Genomic DNA, 7,093 nt, shown 5'->3' on the forward strand with positions numbered 1-7,093 from the left:
ATGGCGCCCAGCCTCCTATCTCTTGTTACGTGCCAGGGCCGGGCCGGGGGGCTTCCCAGTTGTCTCCGAGCACCGCCACCTCTCCCGCCCCAGGGTCCGCCTGCGTAGCTGGTCTGCCTTTTTCTGCTTTCCTTCCCTGCTTACCGTTCTGCTGCTAGTCCTTCAGGGGGCGGTCCTTGGGCGTGGAGGGCCTCCCCACAGACATCTTTTTGGTAAAGGGCCACTCCAGTATTCTTGCCTGGAAAATCCCATGGACAGAGGAGCCTGGTAGGCTGCAGTCCATGGGGTCGCTAAGAGTCAGACACGACTGAGCGACTTCCCTTTCACTTTTCACTTTCATGCATTGGAGAAGGAAATGGCAACCCACTCCAGTGTTCTTGCCTGGAGAATCCCAGGGACGGGGGAGCCTGGTGGGCTGCCGTCTATGGGATCACACAGAGTCGGACAAGACTGAAGCGACTGAGCAGCAGCAGCAGCAGGGCGTCTTCTTGAGTCTTTTAGGGTCTCCTCTTGCCCTAAAAATGAAGCGTCAAGGGACGGGTCTGTCCTTAGAAACAGCAAATGCACTGGTTTTAGTGTTGGCGATGTGAAAGTACTGGGTTTGTGTAAGTGAAGCTTATGCTTCCCTGAGTGAACTGTGCTGTTGGAGAAGACTCTTTAGAACCCCTTGGATTGCAGGGAGATCCAGCCAGTCCATCCTAATGGAAATCAGTCCTGAATGTTCATTGGAAGGACTGATGCTGAAGCTGAAACTCCAATACTTTGGCCACCTGATGCAAAGAACTGACTTATTTGAAAAGACCCTGATGCTGGGAAAGATTGAAGACAGGAGGAGAAGGGGAATGACAGAGGATGAGTTGGTCGGATGGCATCACCAATGCAACAATGGACATGAGTTTGAGTGAACTCTGGGAGTTGGTGATGTACAGGGAGGCCTGGTGTGCTGCAGTCCATGGGGTCGCAAAGAGTCGGACATGACTGAGCAACTGAACTGAACTGAGTGATAACAGTTGTTTGCCTTTGCGTTTGCATTCAGTTAAGTAGTGTGTGGATTTAAATCTGAATTCAGCACTGTACTAGCCCCATAGCTCCTGGCAAAGTAATGTTTTTGTGTTTCATATTGCAGATCTGCAAAAACAATCATTTAATGTCATTTCCTGAGATGCAGCCAATTGGGTGGAAGTTCTTGTGGGCATTTTTCATTCTGAAATGCTTGGAGTATCAAATGGACGTGTCACACTGCTGGTTTAGACGTGTGTCTGGAGTTCGGTGGAAAGGTTGGAGCTAGAGATAAGAATTTGGTACTGGTGAGAGTTCAGAGGGTTTTAGAGACATTAAAAATAAAAAGGAAAGAGTGTGGTCTTGGTGAAACCAAAAGTTTCAGGAGCAGTGGAGTCACCCTGGTTATTATGTAAGAAGTTATGTAAGATGAGAACTGAGAAGTAACCGTTGGGTTTGCCAGCATGGAAGTTGTCTGTGAACTTCACAAAAATAGCAGTTTCTGTGAAGTGGTGGGAACTGAGCCCAAGTGGAACAAAGGGAGGACAGTTTTAGTTGTGAGATGCAGTCTGTAACCACAGATTATTCTTTCCAGATGTTTTGCTATTGTCTTAACTACTTAGTGAAGTGCATGAGGCCTTTGAACGGTAGCAGCTCATGAATTAATAAGTTTTTGCCACAAGGTGTCACTAATTCTTCATTAGCTTTTTCTGGCAAATAGAATAATTGGAGCACAAGCATACCTGTATTAAGGAAATACTATTTTTTTAAATCACATTTTAAAAATAGATCTACTAGAAGGTAATTGTTTACATTGTATAAAGTTTTCTGTTTAAGTTCTCTCTAGAATATTTGAATAACTGACTTATTGGAAAAGACCCTCGTGCTGGGAAAGATTGAAGGCAGGAGGAGAAGTGGACCACAGAGAATGAGATGGCTGGATGGCATCACAGACTGGATGAACATGAGTTTGAATGAGCGAGCTTTGGGAGTTGGTGATGGATAGGGAAGCCTGGCGTGTTGCAGTCCATGGGGTCCAAAGAGTTGGACACGACTGAGCAACTAACTGAACAAAGAATATTTGACATCTGTGCACAGGCCTAAAAGGACATATTGAATGCAAGGCTGGGAATCAGCAGGCTAGGGTTCTGGATTTAGAGCTCTGGATTGGGAGTTAGAAGACTGGGGTTCAACTCCAGTTTTACACTCACTAGCTGTGTGACCTCAGGCAAAATTTAAGTGATTTTTCATCTTACTGATTTTTTTAAATCTTTCATTATTATTTTAAAGTAACAGTAAATGCCACTTTACTCATCTCACTCAATTATTTTTACATGTCAAAACAGATGTGTATAACAGATGTTTCGAAAATGGTTAAGTGTGATGTAAATACAAGAGTTAAAATAACTTTTATAAAAATCACCTATGCCCAAGTTTGTAGCAGTATAGGTACAATATTAAGCAGTTGTATTAGTGAAGGTTATCATTTGCAATGGTAAGAATCCAGTTTCTTGCTTGGCTAGAAGGGCATGTTTTGAAGTTTATAAGGGGAGTTCAGGTGACTTCAGGAATGGCAGTGCTACAGGATGGAAGGGCTATGATTCAAATTTGATTAAAATCCCTGGAATCAGGGATTTGGATGACAGCAAAGTGAGCACCCCTAACTTCCCTCTGTTTTTCCATCTGATCTTTATCTCTTTGGTTCCAGCTTGCTTTCTCCACTTAATAGGGAACATTGTGATGTTATGAAGGTTGTAGGACATCCACAGTACAGCATCCTGTAGCTTGAGAAGGTGAGAAGATGGAGCTGAAGGAGAAGATGCTATGAATTATCTTGATTTTGATGAGGAGAATATGAATTTCAAATTGATGAAAGCCAATGTCAACTAATACTGACTTTCAAATTAAAGAAAAAATAAAAAGCAAATGTTTTGGATGACCATCAGCAGATGAATGGATAAGAAAGCTCTGGTACATATACACAATGGAGTATTACTCAGCCTATTAAAAAGAATACATTTGAATCAGTTCTAATGAGGTGGATGAAACTGGAGCCTATTATACAGAGTGAAAATATCAAAAGATATTTGAAAATAACACACATATTTTCAAGTGCAATGTGACATTTACTAAGATCTTTGACTTAACCATTGAAAGCCTCAATAAAGTTAGGAGACTGAAAAAACCCAGAGGGTGATTGCAGAGAAGAAAGCATTTAAATGAGAAATTGATATCAAAATAAGAAAATGAAAGATACTTTTAAACATCCCATGTATTTGGAAATTAAATGCCCATTTTTAAGTGATGGGTGTATCTAAGGAGCCATAACAGGGAAGATTAGAAAATGTAATAGAATAAAAATGGAAAGAGAATTTACCAGGATTTGTTGCATGCAGCTGAAGCTGCTCAATGCAATTAAATACAATGTGGAGTCTTGAATAAGACATGAAATCAAATAATGGACACTAGCATAAAATTTTGTGAAATTTTAACAAAATCTGTATCACGTTAATTTCCTGTTTTTTTTTTTTTGCAGCATAGTATTTCTTTATATTCTCAGAATTGGATTATATATGCCTTTGAACTATGCCTTTGAATAGTCAGAGGAAGCTGAATCTCTAGAAGTGAGACTGTTCGGCATCCCTAAAAACACTGGCACTACCTATGAATAAGACAGGAAACCACAAGAAAAAGAATACTTGAAAGACAGCTAGATGCGACTGAAAGGGAGTGACACTACAGGCAAAAGTGCTTTCTGAGTGCCAGCGATGGTGCTGGGGCTCCGAGAAAAGGACGGTGAGTACAGCTGTCCTCACGGGTCTCGTGCGGTAACCAGGGGGGTAGAAACTTAAAACATTGTGTGAGACGTGTGATAACAGGGTGGGACCGGGTGCTGTAGGAGCTCAGGGACCCCTCACCCACGCTGGGGGTCATGGCAAGCTTCCTGCGTGAAAGGACACTGGAAATCAGGTCGTGTGAACTTGCAGGAGTTTGCTGGATGAAATGAGGGGGGAAGAACACCACGTGTGAAGCCCAAGAGGTGAGAGAACGCCTAGAACCTTGAGGCTCTGAGAGCTTGCTGTGCCTGAATCAACACGAAGTAGGGGGGATTAAGAAATATGTGATTCAAAGGAGATTGATGATGCAATAACAATTCAAATCCACATTATGGAGAAGGTTGTTGAGTATCACATCAGTGATTTAGAGAACCATCCTGAAAAATGTTCCCAGAACTAGAGGAAAGGATTAAAAATATTGACCCTATTGGGGCTTCCCAGATGGCTCAGACAGTAAAGAATCAACCTGCAATGCAGGAGACCTGGGTCGGGAGGATCCCCTGGAGAAAGGAGTGGCTAGCCACTCCAGTATTCTTAACTGGGGAAATCCCATGGACAGAAGAGCCTGGTGGGCTATGGTCCATGGAGTCACAACTGAGTGGCTGAGACAGATGATTGATATATAGCAGAGCAGATAATTCAACCTAAGCCTGCTATTCCTATGGTGCAATAGAAGTAACAACTAGACTTAATTTAACAACTGTTTCCTGAGTTAAGTATTAGTACTTGAATACACATCAAGAGGGTTCCCCACAATCCAAGAAAAACTAATGGCAACGTTTTTACATTACAAGGACATAGAGGACAGATCTTATGACAATTCAGGCAAAAAGAAGCAAATCCCCTTGCAAAAATGAAAATCCCACTGACCTTAGGCTTTTCTGTAACACTCAAGATCAGAAGACAATTAAACAACATCTATTAGAGTTTTCAGGGAAAATGCTGGGAACAACCTCACACTCAAAAAGTCCACTATTTTTCAAGGCAATGGCATTTACTTTCAGATTTGCAGCCTTGCACCAGACATTCCTGAAAGAAATGAAAGTGAAAGTCACTCAGTCGTGCCCAACTCTTTGCCACCCCATGGACTGTATAGTCTATGGAATTCTCCAGGCCAGAATACTGGAGTGGGTAGCCTTTCCCTTCTCCAGGGGATCTTCCCAACCCAGGGATCGAACCCAGGTCTCCCACACTGCAGGTGGACTCTACCAACTGAGCTATCAGGTAAGCCCATTGACCATCCTGTCCCTCATTAAAAAAAAAACAAAAAACTCACAAAAACACTAACAAAAGAGAAGTCAAAATGAGAGCTCAGTAATGAGGGAACCATGATTCAGAAGGACTCATGAGACCAGCCTTACTTTGGACCACAGTGTAGCTACTTGGTTGACCTCCGTGTGGTCTGGTCAGTTCTGGGGGCTGAGAGTGAAACTTGGCCTGCAAAGCTTCCCTGAACTGTTCCTCCTGAGGTAACTCCCATTTCCCAGAAAATATATTTCTCTTCCCACATGCTTTACCCCTTGTTTCAGAAGGAATGTCAAGTTTGATGACTGCTTAAAACTGATTCGGTTTCCAACATCTGGTAATATTGTCTTAGCTACTTACCTGGTTGAAATACAATGTCTAGAGGAACTGAACACTCCTTTTCTCAGAACAGATCTGAATGCAGCGTACTGATTGGTTTCACGTCCAAGAGCCTCTTATGCTTTCTGCATCTTTCAAACTCGGATGCTTGCCTGGCTTGTGGTACTCTGAATTGGGCGAGACGAGCAAACCGTGTATTAGCAGCCATTGCAGCCTGAAGCTTTGCTTTATCTCATCTGGGACTTGTGAGTATCCCCTTGTTAACCTATGGTTGGAACCAGCACGTTCATTATATACATATGATGCTGATGTTTAGAAATGTAGCTTATCTCTTTTTCTATTTCTTAAAGAAAATCTCAGAAGCAGATACACAATTTATCATTTCCTTTTCATCAAGGAAGTTAGTGACTCAGTTCAGCAGGAGCGATATTCATAAAGGAACAGGAAAAGGACTGAGAATCATAACATTTCTAGTTACTGTTGCTGTGTAACCGGTTCCCCCAGAGACGAGCGTCTTCAGTAATAACCATTTTCTCAGGGTCCCACATCCTTTGGGCTAGGAATTGGAAAAGGGTGCAGTGGGGGTGGTTTGTGTTTATCCCGTGAAGCCTGGAACCTCAGTTGGTAAGACTGAGTCTCCAGTTAGAGGCTGGAAACTTCTGGAAGTTCTTCCACTCTCCTGTCTGGTGCCTGGGTTGTGATGACTTGAGTGCTAGGGCCACTGCTCAAAGCAGTTGCTAACTTGCCCAGACTCAAGGAAAGGGTCCATAGATCCCACTTTCAGTAGGAGGAGTGTCAAAAAGAAACGCTAAACTGAGAAGGGAATGGTACCGCACTCCAGTACTCTCGCCTGGAAAACCCCATGGATGGAGGAACCTGGTAGGCTGCAGCCCATGGGGTCGTGAAGAGTTGGACACGACTGAGCGACTTCCCTTTCACTTTTCACTTTCATGCATTGGAGAAGGAAATGGCAACCCACTCCAGTACTCTTGCCTGGAGAATCCCAGGGATGGGGAGCCTGGTAGGCGGACACGACTTAGCAGCAGCAGCAGCAAACTGCTTCCCTGGTGGCTCAGTTATAGTCCTGGTAAAGAGTCAGACATGACTGAGAGACTTCACTTCAAACTGCTAATATTGGTTTTCTTTGGCTCATGGAATGGTGTTATGGATTGAATTTTCTCCCCTCCCCTGCAAATCATGTTAAAGTCCTAACCTTCAGAACCTTGGAGATAGGGTCTTTGCAGGTAGAGTTAGTTGAATTAGAACTATGTCATATTGGAATATAGTGGACTCCTAGTCCAGTATGATTGGTGTCATTTTAAGAAGGGGAATTTAGGCACAGACCCCTCCAGGCAGGAAGCCCCATGAAGATAAAGACAGTGGTGTGGTGTTTCTGCAAGCCAAGGGAGCTACCAGAAGCTAGGGGAGAAGCCAGGAGAGACTTCCTTACTGCCTCAGAAGGACCCAGCCTGAGTCACACCGTGATCTTGTACTTCTAGATCCCATAGCTAGGAGACCATCAATTCCTGGTGTGTAAGCCGCCCACTTTGTTATAGCAGTCCTAGAAAACTAATTCAGATGTGTTTTAGTTTGTTTATAATTTTTAATATTTTTCATATTTTTGACAAGGAACGTATGTTTCTTTAAAAATGGGGAAAATACATTTATTTAAT

The 7,093-nt window shown here is 43.1% G+C and overlaps 1 pseudogene across 1 annotated transcript in view; it reads left to right on the forward strand.

Annotated features, from left to right (window-relative positions):
- The first annotated feature begins 934 nt into the window (after window positions 1-934).
- Window positions 935-7,093, forward strand: part of LOC104989251 — an 8,835-nt pseudogene continuing 2,676 nt past the window's right edge. The window contains exons 1-3 of the transcript XR_825356.1: window positions 935-2,970; window positions 3,536-3,795; window positions 5,494-5,665. The product of XR_825356.1 is annotated as a 40S ribosomal protein S15a pseudogene (transcript). The remainder of the gene's footprint in view (window positions 2,971-3,535; window positions 3,796-5,493; window positions 5,666-7,093) is intronic.

Source organism: Bison bison, unplaced genomic scaffold, assembly GCF_000754665.1.
Source record: "Bison bison bison isolate TAMUID 2011002044 unplaced genomic scaffold, Bison_UMD1.0 scf7180017864148, whole genome shotgun sequence".
NCBI classification, from domain to species: Eukaryota; Metazoa; Chordata; class Mammalia; order Artiodactyla; family Bovidae; genus Bison; species Bison bison.